Here is a 21,604-nt window from a genome sequence, read left to right as displayed (position 1 = left end):
CTGTCGCCGTCAACACCTTCCTAATCTTCGTCACATGGAGGCAGATGGATCTCACCCTGTCCTGTGCTACCATGGTGGCGGTCAGGCCCGGCCACCACTACCAGATTCAAAGGCCGATATACACTCGGCAAAGCCATTGCCGAGTGTTACACTCGGCAAAGGGCGCTCGGTAAACAGTGTATCGGCAAAAACCTCTTTGCCGAGTGCACTTTATCGGGCACTCGGCAAAGACTTTGCCGAGTGCCAATCCGACACTCAGCAAAGAAAAGTGGCCGTGACGGCGAGCGCCACCGTGACGGCGGCTTTGCCTAGTGTCAAGGTCAAGCACTCGGCAAAGGTCCCTGCTTTGCCAAGCGTCGTCGACTTAGACACTCAGCAAAGGTGGCCACTATGTCGAGTGCTGCCGGCAAGACACTCGACAAAGTATGTGATGTTTGCCGAGTGCCTGTCCCGTGGCACTCGGCAAATCTGTGATGTTTGCCGAGTGCAATGGCCTTTGCACTCGGCAAAGCATGTTCTCAGATAGTTCCCAGGTAGTCACTTTGCCGAGTGTCATGGCCGTTGCACTCGGCAAAGTGACTGAAAACAACCTTTTTAATTTGTTTTTTACATCCTATCCAAACAAACAGAAGATATATATAACAAACATCACCAACATCACATATATATCATCAATAGCATATATATATCACCAACACCACATATATATCACGAGGGGGTGGATTATGCACGCTAGGGAGGTTGTCACCATAGTATGTTGTTGTGAAGTTCGCCACCTCCTCCATAATGTATGCCTCTGCAATGGAAGCCTCGATTTTGCATTTATTTCTACATTTCTTTCAAAAAACCTTTAGACATCTCTCGATTGGATAGCACCAACGGCCCTGCATAGGCCTCCCATTCGTGCCTCATACGGGAGGTGCAAAATCAAGTGCTGCATCAGATTGAAGAAGTCGGGTGGAAAGATCTTCTCCAACTTACAGAGCAACACAGGTGCCATTCTTTCCAAGTCAGCAATCACGGTCCGAGATAACTCCTTGGCACAAAGCTGGTGCAAGAAATAGCTCAACTCTGCCAACACTAGCCAGACATGCTCAGGGACATAGCCTCGAACCATCGTCGGAAGAAGCCGCTCAATCCATATGTGGTAGTCATGACTCTTCATCCCTAAGACTCGCATAGTAGATAAGTTCATTCCCCTCCTCAGATTAGCTGCATACCCATCAGGGAACATTAACGTCTGGATCCATTCTAGTACTTCCCTCCTTTGGGGCTTGCTCAAGACAAAATTGGCCTTAGGCCTTCTCCATGTCTTGCCGCGACTAGGAGGCTTCATATGTTGGTTTGGTCTATCGCATAACGTTGCCAGATCCACTCTAGCCTTAACGTTGTCCTTTGACTTGTTAGGAATGTCCATGATTGTTGCCCAAAGTGCCTCGGCGACATTCTTTTCAGTGTGCATTACATCAATGTTGTGTGGAAGGAGAAGGTCATCAAAATAGGGGAGCCGAGTCAAGCCCGACTTATGAGTCCACTTATGTTGCTCTCCATATCCCACAAAATCACCTTCTGGATTGACCACGAGACCATCTATCTGTTCACGAACCACGGCACCAGTCATTATCGGTGGTGCAGGGTCTATCACTACGACACCTTTCGTAAAGTTCTTGATGTCTCGTCTGAATGCACGGTCAAGAGGGGGGAATTGCCGATGTTTGTTGGATGATGAATACTTGCCACCCTTCTGCAACCAAATGAACCTCAGACCTTCCTTGCATACTAGGCATGGGAACTTCCCGTGAACACACCAGGCACAGAATATCCCATACGCCAGGAAGTCATGCAGGGAGTAGTGGTACCAAACATGCATTTTGAATTTTTTCTTTGTAGCTCGGTCATATGTCCATACCCCTTCCTCCCAAGTATGGACCAATTCATCAATCACAGGCTCCATGAACACACCCATATTATTCTCCGTGTGTCCAGGAATTATCAATGACAAGAATACGTTCTGTCATTGAAAGCATACGCGGGGGGAGATTGAGGGGGATAACGAACACGGGCCAACATGTGTATGGGGTAGCCATCATTCCATAAGGATTGAACCCATCTGTTGCCAGCACAAAATGTACATTATGAGCCTCTTTAGCTTTCTCATGATTAATGCCATTAAAGTGGGTCCATGCTTCACCATCGGATGCATGTACCATCCTGTCAGGATTATATCGTTTGCAATTTTTGTGCCATGTCATCTGTTTCGCGGATTTCTCGGTCATGTATAGCCATTGGATCCTCGGTATGAACGGAATGTGCCGTAGGATTGTCGCAGGAATATCAAGCTGCCTCTTCTGGCCATCACCAGAATCTACCTCTAGCAACCTAGAGGATTTACACTTTGGACAGTACTTTGCTTCCACATATTCTTTACTAAATAGGACGCACCCCTTCGGCCAAGCATGTATCTGCCCATACGGCATCTTAAGTGCACGAAGGAGTTTTTATGACTCATGCATACTCTTTGGCAGAAGGTGACCCTTCGGAAGCAGGTTGTCAATAACTATCAACATACCATCGAAGGCGTCTCGACCCAGGCTATACTGGGACTTTAACGCCATTATGCATCCAATGGCATCCAGTTGAGAAACCTTTGTCTGGCCGTGAAGGGGTTTCTGTGCCATGGCAAACATGTCGTAGAACGCCTTTGCGGTTGCCTCTAGCTCATCCTCGGTACATCCTTCAGCGAACTGTGCCTCATGATAGTCATTTAACATGTCTGCTACCCCGGCATCAGCATCATAATCCTCGGCGCGTGGTCTCACCACCTCCTCTCTCATACGATCGGCTTCACCATGGTAGACCCACCGGGTATAGTCTGCCGTAAATCCATTCTTCCAAAGATGTTCCCCCATGACCTTCTTTGTTTGTCTTTTCCTGTTTGCACATTTGCTGCAGGGACAACAAACTTTAGTCGCTCCTTTAGCAGCCACGCCAAATGCCCGTTCTAAGAAAGCATCGGTCTTGTCGATCCATTCATTGGTGACCTAACCCTGACTTGCGCGGCCCATGTACATCCACTCACGGTCCTCCATCCTCTAACATATATAGCGACGAGTAATATAAACATCAATTGCATCTACACGACGTTCCTACTATCTAATAAGTGAGGATAGGTCATAATCCCATGCGAGGATCTGTAGATGAGGTTAGTTTCCATGCTCTATTCCTATCCGAGACAGAATTTCGGCAGCACCTCCCTGCTGTTCTCCAAATACACGTCCTGCTAGGGAGAGTGTGTATCTGGAGAACAAAAGGGAGATGATGCCGAAACTCTGTCTCGGATCGTGTAGACCATGGAAACTAACCCCACCTATGCATCCGTGGGCTGTCCAAAAAATGTGGACAATTCGAAACATATACGGTTTTAGATATGGAAATATCTGCATATTTCCAACCGTATCTCTTTCGAACGGGAGACGCCAAACTAGGTTACGTGATCTACGACCATGATACGGAAAGAGGGGTTATACCTAGGGTGGCGGTGGAGTCAGGCTAGAGGGGCCGTGGCAGGTCGGTGCAGTGGCGAGGCGACGCGGTGCAGGCAGACCCGCAACGGCGAGGAAGGCGATCGGGGTCGCCGAGGTACTCCGGCTCCGCTCCGATGGGCTCTTCTCTGCAAAAAAAGAAACATAAAACTGACAATACAAAATTTCGGCAGCACCTCCCCTGTACGGTGAGGTTTCCAAAACCTGCAAGAAAACCAACGACATGATGGCCGACATGCACATATATATGAACGGCACGATGGCCGACATGCACAAGATTATGTAAGGAACACCTCAGCCTCCTGCGCTTGTATGCCCGCCTCTGCTAGAGCAATGAGCTCACTCAGTCTGGCAGTGTCGTCCGCATCCTCGTCTCCCTCATCAGACAACACAATCGGTGATTGAACGGTGCGACCAGCTCGTGATCTATGGTCATCTAACCTCTTATCCTCATACCTTGCACGAGCCACCTCTGCGGCATGTTCCCCGCTGCAACCAATCCCTTCATGTATAAAATGCAATCAGTTAGCAACACGATTATATTACATTTAAAACCAGGCAATGAAAAAAAAGGTTTTCAAGCATTCACTGGCACATAATGTAGCAACATGCTCGTTCAAGACCTGCATCTGTACTCTTGTCTCCTCCCTTGCCTCATTCCTTGCCCTCTCCTCCTCTAACATCATCTGCCTCTCCAATCCCCATTTGTTAAGCCCAACATCGATCGGGTTACAAATACCGCGCTATCTAGCAAACTCACGCATCTTTTCTTTGTGATGTTTAACGAATAGGTTGATGTAGTCAGGTCCATATCTCCTCTTCCGTGCAATTAGTTGCCTCTTCTTTAGTTCATCCAAGAACTTAGCTTGACCATCATAACATTCCCAACTGCATTTCCTAGTGATCTGTTCAAAAGAAATATTATATCATATATGTCTTAGCAAAACAAACAAAATACAATTTCATGTTTACCAGAAAAATAACGAACCTCATCATACTCAATCATATGGCCGCAATAATGGCCTATTCCAAGCTCCGAAGGGACTAGGCCATAGTTGGATTTTACACCACATTCGCACATGACAGGAGGTGCTTTATAGATTACCCTTTCTTTCTTCTTTTCCTTAACCCTCCGCGGTTCTTCCGGCCATTGGTTCTTAGGACCATACAACCACTCCTTGAAACGACACTTCGCCATTGAAAACACCTAAACAATGAGACATTAGTACATGAACACATATAACTCAAGATTTTAACACATACACTTTGCACTTACTTCATGCTTGTTTGGACACACAAACTCCAACGTATTCTCAGGGTTTATCACAGCTCGATCTCCGCAATCGCACAGAGGAGGTTCCTCGAGTCGTCTAACTGTGGCTAGGTGCTTCTCCTTAGCCGTCATTGCCGGAGGGTTAGGGAGGGGCGGAACCCACCGCTTGAAGTGCTCACGTGGATGTCTCCCTCTAAACCAATCGTCGAAAAAGAGGTACCTAGAATCAAACTTGTCTGCACCATCGATCCATTGAAAGAAAAACCACCTCTCATGGTCCTACACAACGAGATTCCAACAAAATATTAGTACCATACTTACACAAATAAAGAAAAAGGATAGTGCAAACAATTTCTTACATTAAACCGACTACATGTGTAGAAGCAACGCGCGGCTGTGTCCGGATGTTTCGATTAAAAAACATGGGCCGGGAAACTACAGTCACAGTTAGGGACAGGAAGGTCAGGAGGGACGGGGGCATTTTTGCTAGACGCGTCGGGGTATAATTCTCGAGGACGACCCCGTTTTCGCCAAAACTCCTCCCGAAACATTTCTTGCATCTTACAAAACGGATGTAATTTAACAAACATAAATCAAAACATCACAAATAAATATCAATGAGAACCATAACTACAATACAACCAATTTCGTTCTAAGAACCGAAAGCAGTTAACATTATACCCTAAACCTAGGGTTTCTCTTTTGATCCACAACAATGAACCCATACATAACTACATGCGCCTAGGTTTGATAGCTTTTTCCACGCCTTGGAATCAACCTACGGTTGTATAATACATATATTGAGGGATACAATGAAACCCTAAGTGATGACGATTCTTAGGTTCAAAAATCCGACTAATATATACCGAATCGATGCGAAAAAAACAAGGAGGTGAGCGAGGATACCTTGCTCTCGAAGATCTATGGATCAAATCAAGGTTTTCAAGGTCCAATATGTCGATTCATGAGGTAGGGCGAAGTGGGGAGAGAAAAACCCGAGAGGGAGGAGAAAGAAGAGGAAGAACGCTCGGGCAAGAAGGTTGGGCTGGGGTTAAATGTAGGGACCTCGGCGCCACTCAGTACGGCGCCGAGCTCGGCGCCAGTCACTCTGGCGCCGAGCCCCCTGGCAGGGCATCGACCATGCCCAGGAGCTCGGCGCCAGAGACGGTGGCGCCGAGCTCGGCGCCAGCATAAATGGCGCCGAGCTAAGGGTCCATTTCCTGAATTCTTTCTGTCAGGGGTCTATTTGTGAGAAACTTTCAAAAAAAGGCCAAATTGTAAAAAAATTCGGGGTGCCCGTGCATCAAAACGCTCTGTCCAAGAGCTGCACAGGAATGGCATCAGCATGCACGTGGTCTTCAAGCAGTCCTGCCGTCAATGGTTGAATCTGCAGCCTTGGCGCTTGCAGCTCAGATTGCCTTGTCACTAGGCATCCATTGCCCGATATTTTTGTCTGACAATCAATAGCTTGTGACTTTCTTCAATGGGAATGACCACACAAATTTGCCACATTGGGATATCAAGTGCTTCACACAGAGGTACATAAATCATTCGTCAAGGAATAATGCAAAGATTTTTAAGATTCATCGAAAGCTCGATACCACGGCTCATGTCCTAGCTAGTAAACAGCTGTCCTACAAGCACAGCCTTGCAATATGAATTGGTGACTCATTCACCATCATTGCAGCACACTGCTGCTAATAAAGTTTGCTTTTTATTAAAAAAAAGCACCTTGCTCTTATCAACCATTCCATTTGCAATGTGTAAGTGGAGCTCACCGTCATCACAGGCCGGTCGGCAATATATTATATGCTACAACTATAAAACGGTTTACATCCTTCTCAATGACTTGGCTTCCACAGGAATGAGAATATAGCACGAAGCTTCGTCTTGCTTTCCATGAACGGAACAGGGCAGTGAATGGGACGACCAAGCTTTACGGTAATAATAAATAAAAGGGGAGGGATATATTTTGTCTATTAGGGCTTGCTTGTTTCTCATGCTCTAAAATTTAATTAGTAAGCTAAAGTTAAGTACTAACTTTAGACTATTTTAGTTCACTTGTGTAGTCTAATGAACTAGTGACTCTTTTGTGAGGTTGGTTAAATTTGACAATATTTTAGACTACATGTTTGGAAATTCAAGAGCTAAAGTGGTTTAAAGTTTAGTGACAAAACTTTAGACCGTGGCATCCAAACGGGGCATTTTTGCTGCATTGCTCCCTTGTGTTCTTCCTACCGGTTCCCAATGTACCAGAGTCTTTACTCCTTATTAATTATCTAGTCAGCCAGTGATGTCACCATAACCAGTCCGTTTAAATGGAGCTCACTGTCGTCACCAATAACGGCCAATAATACAACTATAAAATGGTTTACAGTAGTAAAGAAAAAGGGGTGGTAGTAATTTCCATATAGGAGAAATGCAGTGCAGAGGATGCGTCGGTTTCTAGGAGAATAGCACAAGGAGGAAGCTGCAGTGTAACTTCCGAGCAACATGACCAGCAAACCTTGTCTGTCGCTGTTGGCTTTCACTATCTGCGCCAGTTTTTACTTGCGAAATTGTCAAACCAGCGATCTGAGTTGCAACTTTGCAAGTAGCAGTTGTTGCAGGGAGGTCTGACGGGCTTCTGGCGATGATTATTGGAGGCTGCAGACACCTCTACCTGCAATGGCGTGGGTACAAGGGGACAAACAGAGAACAACTGTTTAGTACAGTGCTAGCGATCCATTTCTCCTCTGTTGTGCTACGAATATGCAGGTCAATAATCGACCTGGATGCTATACGTGGAGAAATTTTACAATGGTAGAAAAAAAACATGGGTTATTCATTGGGCGAGATCGAACGGTGAAAAAAATAAGAGGTACTCTATTCAAAGTACCTGAAGGTACCAAATAGGTGGGGATAGTACCAAATTAGGTGGGACCAGTACCTATATTTATTTTTTCAGAGAAATTTAATTATGTAATTTGTGTATTTTCATTAAGGGCAAAACTGAGGTCTCGTATTCCATATTTGTTTCAATCTAAGCCCATTCTTGCTCTGTTTTCTTCTCCCCATCGTTAGGAACACCCGGACCGGGGGACGGAGGCGGGAAGAGAGAGCGGCACATAGGTGCAGGAAGGAGTGGAGTGGAGCGGGATGCTTTCCAGGCCACCGACCTGCTGCCATCTGACCACACCCGCACATTCTGCTTCTTTCTCCACCAGATTGCCCAAGCATCCACCGGTTCATCCACCTGTCTGCGTACTAGCTCACTGGAGGCCGGAGCACGTGATCCAGCGGGCACAATCGACACAGTCTGTACCTCGACATCAACATCGCCGTGATTGCTCACTTATGACTTGAAAGGTACAGAAGCTCGTCGAGCAGCACGGCGTCATCGGTGGGGGCAGCGGTGGCTAGGGGCTAGCCGAAGGCGGCGGCGCTGGATGCCCTGAGTGGAAGGCATCTGCGGACTGTGGCTAGCTAGTTTGAGACGCACGTGAGAGTGAGCCAGCGAGGCACCATGCTGCCTTGTCGGACAAAGGACCCTGTACGATAAAAATTAGATTTTATAAATACTCTTTGTCAGATAATTAGCTAGAAAATAATACAAATGAAAGTACTTGGAAGTACCAATGGTACTTTTCCAACCATGTCCAAATACATAGTGTCAGTTAGGACAAAACTCAAGTCAACATGAGGGCTAAAACTGAATTCACGCTAATTTCAATCATACATATAGCGATCAGTCGTGTACAGAAATACATCATAGCAAACTACAAACCGAATATTCACAGCCAGGCATGAAAAAGTAGTTTTTATTTGTCTGACAACGCTTTTTGAAGCGCGGACCTTGACAAATTTTAAAACTATATATATAAGACGGCCCCCCGAAATTGAAGTAATGAGCTCGTACATAAATAAGTCTAAGCACAAATCAGTCGCCACCTTTGAACTTCTACTGCTTTCTCTTATAAACCCTCCGGCTGGGTCTTGGCATGGCCTTCAGAGTAACGAGTGCAGCACCATGCGTGGAAACCCACCGCAGAGCATAATCCGTGGGTTCTGGTTCATGGACCAAATAATCGAGCGCATCTGATCTTGCTATCTCCTCCAGTTGTTGCACACTACCACCGTTTTTTCTTTCCTTTTTGCCCCCATACACAATAGAAATCTCATCGTTGGAGAACCAAGACACATGAGGCACAAAAATCCCGTCCAGAACCAGAGGTGCGTTACGCAAGCTGTTTTTGGGCGCTGAAATACAGCACCCAAAATAGATCCCAAAAACTGGCTCCGGAATTTCTATTGATGACTTGTTAGCTAGAGTTCCGCAGCTATTTCCATTGCAACATATTGGATCCGGGCGCAAGAATTCTGTATAAAAGGCATATATTTCTTTGTTGGAACTGGGTGGAAGAACATAGGAATGGAAAGTGTCCTGCAAATTAGGCAGCAGCGTGAGTTATCCTATTGCAGATTCAGCCACAAGCTTGAACTCAGATGTCAACCGCTGGACGCACTTAATACTCATCCCTATGATATCGGTGTCTTCGGAGATTCGTAGGTTCATATCTATAAAAAAGTGTTCCTCAAGCTTCCTAAGATCATTATATTCATAGCGTAGTGTGACCTCTACGCCACGCCCTTCCACAATCACGGGATGCAGGTAGAAACTGAGGGATTGGCTTGGATTCTTTACGATTTGACACCTGAGACTTTTCCCTTCAAGAAGATGCCTAAGAAATGGATAGCGGAAGGTGTCGTGCCGGAGTGGACAGCCGGACTCCACCTCTGCTACAAACTTTTCAGCCCAGTCTGCATACCTCTCAAATTTTTGGGCAACGGAGGAACTCAACTTTTTCTCCTTGCCCAAGCCAACAAGAGAAGAGATGGAGAAGTTTGCAGCCCGGTCGACAATCCGTTGAAGGTAGGAGGAACTCGTTACCACAACATGGCCATCGTTCTCATCCTGCGGCTTGTGCTTGTTGAGCAGTTCTATCCCCTCCATATAGACTCTCTTGAGAACCTTCCTGCTACGTAGCAATGAGATATATGTGGTTGGTATCCTCCCTGTCTTCTCAAGGGCAATATCCAAGCGAGAGAGTGCAATCTCGAGCCTTGCGATTGTGTCTGCTCTGGACGCCTTGTCTTCGACCTTGGTTGAGATGTACGAGAACACTGTGCTCACACCCTCCTCAACGACGGCTGAAGGTAGTGCCATCAAGTTACCGTACAGCTGTTTTGTATATCTGCTGAGGATACAAAATAATGAGAGCTGTACTTTGACACGCGTATGAGACAAGCATGAAGCCCAAAGGATACAGATGGAATTTTATCTTACTGAGAAGAAACATTATTTTAGACCTTTCTTGTTAATTAATTATCGTGAGACATGCTAGAAAAAATATAAATTTATAAACCTCTCACAAAAATTAAAGCATCAGGCCATTGATTTGTTATACTATCTAATTGTCATCAACAAAAGCAACTATGGGATCTACTTTGTTTCCTCAAAAATTATTCACCCTCTGCCATTATGAAAATACACAAAAGTGACCACGACATGTATCAAAATTAACAACATTCCCCTTATATCATGAAAGTAATCTAAAATCTTCATTTAATTAAAGAGTTAAATGCACCACAAGCCCCTGAACTTGTAAGCGTGTGTCACGTAGGTCCCTGAACTTGGAAAATGCATTTCTGGCCCCCTAAACTTGTTAAGTGGTACACATAGGCCCCTGAACTTTGAAAATGCATTTATGGCCCCCTAAACTTGTCAAGTGGTACACCACAGGCCCCTGAATAGTAATTTTTGCTATTTTTCCAAAACTTTTTTAGAAATCCATTTGCAACGCTCCGTATACACAGTCATATATATATACGGTACAGAGCAGCAGGGCATCCATCAGGCGATATGATGCAGCAGGGTGAGACAGGAATGCAATAGACTGTAGGTTTGGCATTGAACGTGTAACTGCATGCTCGGCGTGCATGCCTTGGTACAGCGGCGCCTGACTCGCTCGCTCTCTTGTGCCTGACTGTCCCTGCCTGCTGCTGCCTCCCTCCATGGATGGAGAGACACAAGGAGAGAGAGAGAGACAGACAGACAGACCCGCGCGGTTGTGCTGCTGCTGCTGCCGGCGTCTGGCCGGTGCTGCTAGTGTTGTTGGCATGAGGAAGAAGAGAACCGGTGCTGCTGCAGTGCGCGCATGGCATGGCGCATGCGACCCAGGCTGAGGTCGGCCGGCCGGGTGATCGGGTCAGGTCAGCCACGCACATGCATGCATGTCCATATAAGTCGCCATGCGCGCACCTATATATATGTCGTCGTAGCACATAGTACACCGCACACACGTCAGCACATGCATGCATGCATTGTACGTACCAGTGACCGACCACTCATGCCAACGCAGCAGCTCTGCCGACCCGGCCAGCCTCACCCTGCTGCATCATATCGCCTGGTGGATGCCCTGCTGCTCTGTACCGTATATATATATGACTATGTATACGGAGCGTTGCAAATGGATTTCTAAAGAAGTTTTGGAAAATAGCAAAAGTTACTGTTCAGAGGCCGGTGGTGTACCACTTGACGAGTTTAGGGGGCCATAAATGCATTTTCAAAGTTCAGGAGCCTATGTGTACCACTTAACAAGTTTAGGGGGCCAGAAATGCATTTTCCAAGTTCAGGGACCTATATGACACACGCTTAGAAGTTCAGAGGCCTGTGGTGCATTTAACTCTTAATTAAATGACCCACCTATATCAAAAGTAATCTACAATCTTCATCTCGATTACCCAACTATGCCATCATGAATGATAATCCAAAATACCCACCTAATCTTCATCTAATTAAATGACCCAGCTATGTCTTTATGGCGAAAATATAAAATAACATATAATTTTGTATTTAGGTGCGTTGTATCCTAAAGCCCAAAAGGTACAGCTCAAACATTTGGTGGTGAAATTCAACACCGAACAGATAGCTCAATACCTCATGCTGAGATTTTAGGAAAACACATGAAAAGCACGTGTCGAGCTGAATGTCAAAGGGGAGAGCTATGAATAGGGAGTGAAAAGAGGTAACTAAAGTTTATTTCAACTGGACAGAAAAGAAGGATCTGTCTATATATGTACGGCTGTTCGGCTGATGATTTTTGCGCCTGATAAGCCAGTTAATGCTGTTTTGTTGTGAGAGAAAAATACTGTACCATGGCTGATAAATTGGGCTGAAAAGTTCAAGCAAACAGGGCGAATTAAACTGTGAACCCTAGGTCTGTTCATGGATTTCTAAAATTCATCTCTCTCAAGTTACTAGCTTGGGCAGGAGCATGATTTATGGACTAGGAGCTGGCAGCACCGTTACCTTTAGTTTCCTGTTACTGCATCAGAGAGGACAGGAGCAAACTGGCGATCCCATCTTCGTGTAAAGAATAGGTGGCCGGAGTCACCAAAGTGTGGCAGTTTTGCGGATTCTTATGGAATCAAATGAGATGCATGCATGCAAGCAATATATATAGCAGTAGAAATGGGGGCATATCGAACATATTTTCTGGTAGTCACTAATCGAAAGGTACCATGTAGTCTTTCCTCGTCACTTGGTGAGCTCTCTCTTAATTATAACCACTCCGCTTGTCGTATTTTGTAAGTGGAGATCACTGTCATCTTTCTGACAGACTTGCCATCTTTTGCCAAGGAAAGACAATATAGCAGATGCTTCCTCTTGCTTTCCACGAAGCTGCGTTACTTGCCTTCGTAGTTCACTTTTGTCCTTACTGTAATGGAAGCTTACTATTGTTCTTTCACCAACCTACCACGCCCATTAGCATTTTTCTATGCTAGAAGAAAAAGTAGGAAGGCCTATTTCACGTTAGGGGGAAGTCTATATATTTTTGGCCATTTAACTATTTGCTCGAGTTTGTTTTTGGCCATAAAACTCTAAAATCAGAAATCTTTGAGCACTAACACTACTAGAGAACAGACTTTAGAACGATGTCCCAAATTAGCATTAGCCTCGGTATTTTTTGCCCCCAGGACTAAAGGACCCTTTAGTCCCGGTTGGTAATACCAACCGGGACTAAAGGTCCCTGCCCAACGGTCGTCCGCAGGGCAGGGATCTTTAGTCCCGGCTGGTATTACCAACCTAAAGGTTTACCTTTAGTCCCGGTTGGTAATACCCCAACCGGGACTAAAGCTTTTAGTCCCGGTTTGGGTGATACCCCGGGAATAAAGATTAATCTTTAGTCCCGGTTTGGACCCCTAACCAGGACTAATAATCCCGGCCTATAATTCAGCCCATTTCTTTCTCCCCGAGCCCGAGCCATTCCATTCAAACTCACTGCCTCTGTTCTTCAGCTTGCTGTTGTTCTTGCTCTCTCCCCCTCCATTGGTGTTGCTCTTCGATTTTGGAGGTAACAAACTTAATCCTCTTATGTTTTATCAGTAGCTTATCTCATTTTGCGATGTAGATGCATGTGTAACTTTATATGTTGGACTTTATTATGATTTTATATGTCATTTTTAGCTCAAAATCACATGATGATTTGCATATATGTTTGGATAAACAAAAGTTAAATTAGTTCATCAAAATCACGTCTCGCTTGTCCTCGCTGGAGCACGCGCCATCCTCGTCCCCGGTGGCTTACGTGATCTTAGAATTAATTTTTCCATGAAATGAAAAACTTAGAAAATTGTTAGAAAATTGTAGAAAATCCGTACTAGTTGAACTTGCGGACCGTGTTCAGCTCGGCAAGCATGTTCTCTGCCGAGCGGTAACGGACGTCAAGGAGGAGCTTTGATTCTACGAGGGAGAGCGGCAACGGTCGTGGAAGACCGTTTTCCCTTTCTCGTAGAATCGGAGCTCTTCCTTGGCAAGTACGGTGCCGTCCGGTGGAGAAATGCTCGCCGAGATGATCACGTAAGCAAGGTCAACTAGTACGGATGGTTATTTATAGAAACATGTTTTTGAGCTATAATTTGATGGATATTTGATAACTTCAGACCTACAAATGTCATCTACAAATGTTACTATCCTCGGCAACCTAAACGCTCACGAGCTCGCCGATATCGAGCAGGTCACTTAGAATTATTTTTTCCATGAAATGAAATACTTAGAAATCATGCCTTTTATTTTTTAGAATTAAATTTTCCATGAAATGAAAAACTTAGAAAATAGTTAGAAAATTGTAGAAAATCCGTACTAGTTGAACTTGCGGACCGTGTTCAGGTCGGCGAGCATGTTCTCTGCCGAGCGGTAACGGACGTCAAGGAGGAGCTTTGATTCTACGAGGGAGAGCGGCAACGGTCGTGGAAGACCGTGTTCCCTTTCTCGTAGAATCGGAGCTCTTCCTTGGCCAAGTACGGTGCCGTCCGGTGGAGAAATGCTCGCCGAGTTGATCACGTAAGCAAGGTCAACTAGTACGGATGGTTATTTATTGAAACATGTTTTTGAGCTATAATTTGATGGATATTTGATAACTTCAGACCTACAAATGTCATCTATAAATGTTACTATCCTCGGCAACCTAAACGTCCGCGAGCTCGCCGATATCGAGCAGGTCACTTAGAATTATTTTTTCCGTGAAATGAACTACTTAGAAATCATGCCTTTTTTTAGAATTAAATTTTCCATGAAATGAAAAACTTAGTAAATAGTTAGAAAATTATAGAAAATCCGTACTGGTTGAACTTGCGGACCGTGTTCAGCTCGGCCAACATGTTCTCTGCCGAGCTATAACGGACGTCAAGGAGGAACTTTGATGCTACGAGGGAGAGCGGCAACGGTCCTGGAAGACCGTGTTCCCTTTCTCGTAGAATCAGAGCTCTTCCTTGGCCAAGTACGGTGCCGTCCGGTGGAGAAATGCTGGCCGAGATGATCACGTAAGCAAGGTCAACTAGTACGGATGGTTATTTATTGAAACATGTGAAATCCGTACTAGTTTTGTTTAAATATATCATTTTAGAAAATATGAAATTTACACTAGTTTACAAAAATAAGTATAGAAAGTAGATGACAACTGGTACCGGATCATTGGCCTCTCGTTCGGTTGCGAAACGACTGAGGCCAGAACTCCCTCTCATTATCTGCGGCAAGTGTAAGCAGAAGATTGTGATGGAGTACCGAGTCAAGAGACAGGGACCCAACAAGGGTCGTGTTTTCTACAAGTGTTCGGATCGCGATGTGAGTTTCTTACGCATTTTATAATTATGGCTAATTGACCTGCTTTTCTTGAATATTTTTGACTAAATATTTTTTTGGCTTTAATTTCAGTGGGAGGGCAATGAATGCGATGGTTGGTACTGGGAGGAAGATTATGCTATATACGTGCAAAATTTGGGTGCGCTTGAGGTAGCGGCTGTTGCTGATGAGGCAGTGAGCCAGCAGGAGAAGCTTATTGATATTCAACAGAAGAATGATTTGTCTGTTTTAGTTGCGTACGATCACGAAATAATTATGTTACTAAAGTGCATTGTAGTTTTAGTTTGTTTAGTGATAGTTGGGATTGCTTATGTTGTAGCCAGACTTAGTTAATTAATCAACCGTGTGTGTGTCATTTATGTTGTGTAATAAAATACTTAATTATGTTCAAGGTTTTCATAATTTATCGTGTAATACAGATTATGTCACGCTATTGGATGTACAATGCCGATCGCCGCTCCCAAGACTTTATTGAGGGCTTGCACTATTTCTTAGGTGTGGCCGAGGCAAATAAGCGGGATGGTTTCATGTGCTGTCCATGTGCCCTATGTAAGAATTTAAAGGAATATTCAAGCTCAATGAGTCTTCATTCACATTTGCTTAAGTCAGGTTTCATGTCAAACTATATATGTTGGACTAAGCATGGAGAAAGCGGGGTCATGATGGAAGAAGGTGAAGGAAAAGATTTAGACATTGATGACATTATTGCTCAGTATGGTGCCTTTGATGATACTACAATGGGGGGAGATGAAGAAGAGGTAGCGGTAGAAGATGATCTCGGTGATGCTCTTGGCGATGCCATTCGTGATGCACAACAAGAATGGGAAAGTGAAAAAGAGAAAGTTAAGTTCGAGCGCATGCTTGAGGATCATAGGAAGTTGCTATACCCGACGGCCGAAGAGGGGCAAAAAAAGCTAGGTACAACACTGGAATTGCTACAGTGGAAGGCAAAGAATGGTATATCCGACAAGGCATTTGGGAATTTATTGAACCTCATAAAGATGCTTCCGAAGCCAAATGAATTGCCCACCACTACGTATGAAGCAAAAAAGGTTGTCTGCCCATTGGAATTAAAAATCCAGAAGATACATGCATGTCCTAATGACTGCATCCTCTACCATGGCAATGAATACGAGAATTTGGATGAATGCCCGGTATGTAAAGCATCGCGGTATAAGATCAGGCGCGATGATCCTGGTGACGTCGAGGGTGAACAACGTCCTAGAAAGAAAATCCCTGCCAAGGTTATGTGGTATGCTCCTATAATACCACGCTTAAAACGTTTGTTCAGAAATAAAGACCATGCAAAGTTGTTGCGGTGGTATAAAGAAGACCGTAAGGTAGACAATATGCTGAGACACCCAGCTGATGGGTCCGAGTGGAGAGCGATAGACAGGGAATTTCTAGAGTTTGCAAATGAGGCTAGAAACTTAAGGTTCGCCTTAAGTACAGATGGTATGAATCCTTTTGGAGAGCAGAGCACTAGTCATAGCACTTGGCCAGTTACTCTATGTATCTACAACCTTCCTCCATGGTTATGCATGAAGCGGAAGTTCATTATGATGCCGATCCTTATCCAAGGTCCGAGGCAACCTGGCAACGATATTGATGTCTATCTGAAGCCATTAGTTGAAGAACTTCTAGTTTTATGGAACAAACCAGGTGTACGTGTCTAGGATGAGTACAAACAAGAACACTTTGACCTACGAGCAATGTTGTTCGTAACAATCAATGATTGGCCTGCTTTAAGTAATCTTTCAGGTCAGACAAACAAAGGATATAATGCATGCACACATTGTTTTGATGACCTTGACAGTATATATTTGAAAAGATGTCGAAAGGTCATGTACCTTGGCCATCGTTGATTCCTTCCTTTGAATCACCAAATAAGAAAGAAAGGGAAGCATTTTAAAGGTAAGCCAGACCACCGGAAGAAGCCTCATAACCGAACCGGGAAAGATGTACTCGCAATGGTCAAGAATGTGAAAGTAGTATTTGGAAAGGGACAAGGCAGTGAATCTGTTCCCAAAGATGCTAAGGGACACGCACCCATGTGGAAGAAGAAGTCCATCTTTTGGGAGCTACCCTATTGACAAGTCCTAGAGGTCCGCAACGCAATCGACGTGATGCAGCTGACAAAGAATCTTTGTGTGAACCTGTTAGGATTCATGGGTGTGTACGGGAAGCCAAAGGATTCACTTGAAGCACGCTAGGACTTGCAGGGCATGAAAGAACAAGACAACCTTCATCCAGAGAAGACAGATGATGGACGTTATTACTTAAGTCCTGCTAGCTACACGCTTAGCAAAGAAGAGAGGGACAGCATGTTCGAATGTCTAAGCAGCATCAAGGTCCCATCGGGATTCTCCTCCAATATAAAGGGTATAATAAATGTGCCAGATAAGAAATTCCTAAACTTAAAGTCCCACGACTACCACGTGCTTATGACGCAGTTGCTTCCAGTTGCTTTAAGAGGAATTCTACCTCCATATGTACGTCTAGCCACCGTGAAGCTATGTGCATTCCTCAATGCAATTTCTCAGAAGGCAATCAATCCAGTGGAACTATCTACTCTATAGAATGATGTGGTTCAATGTCTTGTCAGCTTTGAGTTAGTGTTCCCTCCATCCTTCTTTAATATCATGACACACATCCTAGTTTATTTGGTGAAGGAGATTAGTATTCTTGGACCTGTGTTCTTACATAACATGTTCCCCTTCGAGAGGTTTATGGGAGTCTTGAAGAAATATGTGAAAGTCCGTTCTAAGCCTGAAGGAAGCATCGCCCAGGGCTATGGAACAGAGGAGGTCATTGAGTTCTGTGTTGACTTTATTCCTGACCTTGCCCCGATTGGTGTTCCCGAATCACGACACGAGGTGCGACTCAGTGGTAAAGGAACTTTAGGGAAGAAAACATATATCGGCATGGAAGACGATTATTTCAATAAAGCACACTACATAGTTCTTCAGAACTCGTCATTGGTGCATCCGTACATCGAGATACATAAGGAGTTCTTACGATCCAAGTTTCCAGGGAAGACTGAAGCTTGGATTAGGCGTCAGCACATGGAAAGTTTCAGTGATTGGTTGCGAAAAGAATGTCAAGGCGATAACAATATTGATGAGCAACTGTATTTGTTGGCTAGGCAGCCATCGTGGCATATCCTCACATACCAAGGGTACGAGATAAATGGGAATACATTTTACACAGTTGCCCAAGATAAAAGGAGCACCAATCAAAATAGTGGTGTTCGCATAGATGGCACAGATCCAAATGGGAATATACAAACATATTATGGCCGCATAGAAGAGATATGGGAACTAGACTACGCACCTAATTTTAAAGTCCCTTTGTTTCAGTGCCAATGGGTGAAGCTGACCGGAGGAGGAGTAACAGTCGACAAAGAGTATAGAATGATAACAGTGGACCTCAACAATATTGGGTACAAAGAGGAACCATTCGTCCTTGCTGCCAATGTGAGTCAGGTGTTCTATGTGAAAGACATGTCTACAAAATCAAAGAGAGGAAAAAACGAAGACATCAACTCAATGATCAATGAGCCAAAGCGCCACATAATTCTTTTTGGAAAAATAAATATAGTGGGAATTGAAGACAAGTCAGACATGTCAGAAGATTACGAAAGAAATGTCCGAATTCCACCCTTCATAGTGAAGAAAGATCCAAGCATCATGTTAAATGATAAAGACAGTCCATGGTTACGACAAGATCATAACCAAGGGTCATACGTCAAGAAGAAATTCACTGTTGTGCCCGCATGATACAACGATGCATGTTTAATATATTATGTTTTAGAGACGGATATTATGTAATATGTTATGACTTCACAATTGTAGATCTTGCTGAGATGATCAAACTTAGTATTCAGAGTTTTTCATCTGAGGTCATTTAGTGTCTCATTTGAGCAAGTTTGACCAAGTTAAATTTGGTCAAATAAAAAAACAACACTTTGACTCTAGTATTATGAACTCTAAATGACTTCAAATTGAAAAGTTTTGAATACCAAGTTTGTTAAACTCAAAAATATATACAATTGTTGTTTTGGTCAACTTTCCATTTGAGAAAGTTTGGACGGTTCAAATTTATGATTTTTAAATTTCGACGCCTACAAACTAGTTTTCGGAACCCTAAATTGTCTCAAATTGAAAAGTTTTGAATACCGAGGTTGTTAAGCTCATCAATATATACAATCCTTATATAGGCCATTTTTTCATTTGAAAAAGTTGTAGAACAAAAAATACTACATTTTCTTTATTTTTATAAGTTGAACAAAAAATTCCTATCAATTTTGGTCAAAAACCGAGAAAAAATTGAAACATTGACGTTACAATAATGTGATAATAAATTTCCTATCGAATAATATTAGTTTTATTAATTTTAAGTTACAAATATATTTTTGCATTAACAAAATACTTAGTATTAGTAACATTTATATTCTATATTCATAAAAGAAATTAAAAACTTTAGGTTACAAAATTTTCCTATTTACAATAAATAATTAGTTAATCAATAGTATTTTTTAAAATAAATATTGCAAAGTATTGAAGTTGCTATGGAATTAATTGATTAACCTAGTATTAAACAAAATCAAAATTCCAGGCCTTTCCAAATACGCTGGCGGGTTGCCAAAATTTTCAGGCCTTCAGTCCCGGCCCAGACCAAGAACCGGGACTAAAGGGTGGGCGGCAATTTCGGTGCCCGCCAAAAAATACCTTTAGTCCCGGCTGGTAACACCAACCGGGACTAAAGGACATTTAGTCCCGGCTGGTAAGACCAACCGGGACTAAAGGGTTGGACCTTTAGTCCCGGTTGGTCTTACCAGCCGGGACTAAATGTCCTTTAGTCCCGGCCTATATATATCGAACGTCTGTTCTATTTATCTTCGATCTCGCCTCCGTCGCTCAGCCCCACCCGGCCACGCCATCCGCCGTCATCGAGCTCGTCTCTGCCGCGCCGCCGTCGTCGTCTACCCCCACCCGGCCGCGCCATTCTCTCGGCCCGCATCGCCGCATCCCGTCTCCACCGCCGCACCCGACCCCACCCTCCGTCGCCGACGCTTCCCGCACGCCCACCGTACGGCCTCCGTCTTGATCTGCTGCTCTCGATCGGCCATGTTTTTTAGATTTTTTTTACAAAGTCTCGGCCTGTATGTTAGATTAAAATGTATTAAATTTTAATTAGTTGTTTATTGTTAGTTTTTTAGTTATTTTTTAGATAGTTTTTGATATATTAGATTTAAATGTATTAAAATTTAATTAGTATTTTATTTAGATAGTTTTTTTAGATAGTTTTTTATTATAGTTTTTGATATATGTTAGATTAAAATGTATTATCTATTACTAGTTTATCTAATTTCATGTTAGATTTATTTAATTGGATTTAGTAATTATATATTCTATCTCTCTATATATATTATATCTAGAGAGAGATTCTATATGTATACATATGTACTTAATTATTTCTATATGTATATATACATGTACTTATTTTCATGTGTTGAGAGAGAGAAAATTGTATCTAGAGAGACATTCTATGTGTATCACATGCATATCTAGAGATATAGACATATGCACTTATTTCTATGTGTTGAGAGAGAGAAAATATATTGTATCATTCTATGTGTATATATATACATGTACTTGTTTCCATGTTTTTGGATCGAAAGTGTTTTTGATTCGATTCCAAAGCCTATACCTTATTATTGTTTATCCTTATGAAATATTATGTGTTATTATATTTAATTGGATTTAGTAATTCTATATGTGTTATCACATGTACTTATGTTATGTACCATAGTAATTCTATCTATGTGTTATCTTGAAGATACAAATGGCTGCTCCGGATGATAACTTGAGTGATGACATAATGGCGGATATTATCAATGCCAGCACCAATGTGGATGTAGATGACACGAGTCAGTACTTTGCTGATTATGAGGATATCCTGAATATGCCGGTGGTTGAAGATCAACAAATTGTCGCGCTAGAAAATACTGGCGAGGTATATTCGATTATCTATCATCTCTTATAGATGCATGCGTACGTATATTTATTGTTAATCATTGTGTTTCTACTCATGTAGCCGGTCTCTGGATCTACATCAACCACCGACAAAAGTAGGAAAGTCCGAGGGCCAAAAAAGCTATTAGAGGGCCGTTTCATAATATCAGAATTCGACACCAACACCGGCAAACCATTGGGACCACATGCTCAGACATATGTCAATCAATGTGGGTTCGTTGTAAGGGATAGGATCCCAGTTAGTGCTCGTGAATGGAAGCAGAAGATATCCGCTCCTAATGTTAGTTTTGTATCTGATCGTGACAAGAACCTAGCTTGGAGAGATATCACTCAGCATTTCACATTACAAGCAGATGATGCTTTGAAGGAGCTAGTGAGGGATTGGACAATAAAGAAGATGGCAACATTGTTCCAGAGTTGGAAGAAGACATTGTATAAAAAGTTTATCTTGAAGAATGCTACGCCGAATTTCAATGCTAAGGCGTTTGTCAAGTTGGAGTCCCATTGGGATGCCTTCGTAGAATACAAGACATCTCAAGACAGTGAGGAACATGTGATGAGGAATCAG

At 43.3% G+C, this 21,604-nt stretch overlaps 1 pseudogene; it reads right to left on the bottom strand.

Annotated features, from left to right (window-relative positions):
* Positions 1 to 8,608: 8,608 nt before the first annotated feature.
* On the bottom strand, positions 8,609 to 12,245 carry LOC136545035 (uncharacterized; annotated as a pseudogene).
* Positions 12,246 to 21,604: the final 9,359 nt, after the last annotated feature.

Source organism: Miscanthus floridulus, chromosome 3, assembly GCF_019320115.1.
Source record: "Miscanthus floridulus cultivar M001 chromosome 3, ASM1932011v1, whole genome shotgun sequence".
Classification (NCBI taxonomy): Eukaryota; Viridiplantae; Streptophyta; class Magnoliopsida; order Poales; family Poaceae; genus Miscanthus; species Miscanthus floridulus.
The sequence above is the reverse complement of the archived record's forward strand: the minus strand, read 5'-3'. Positions and strand labels throughout refer to the sequence as shown.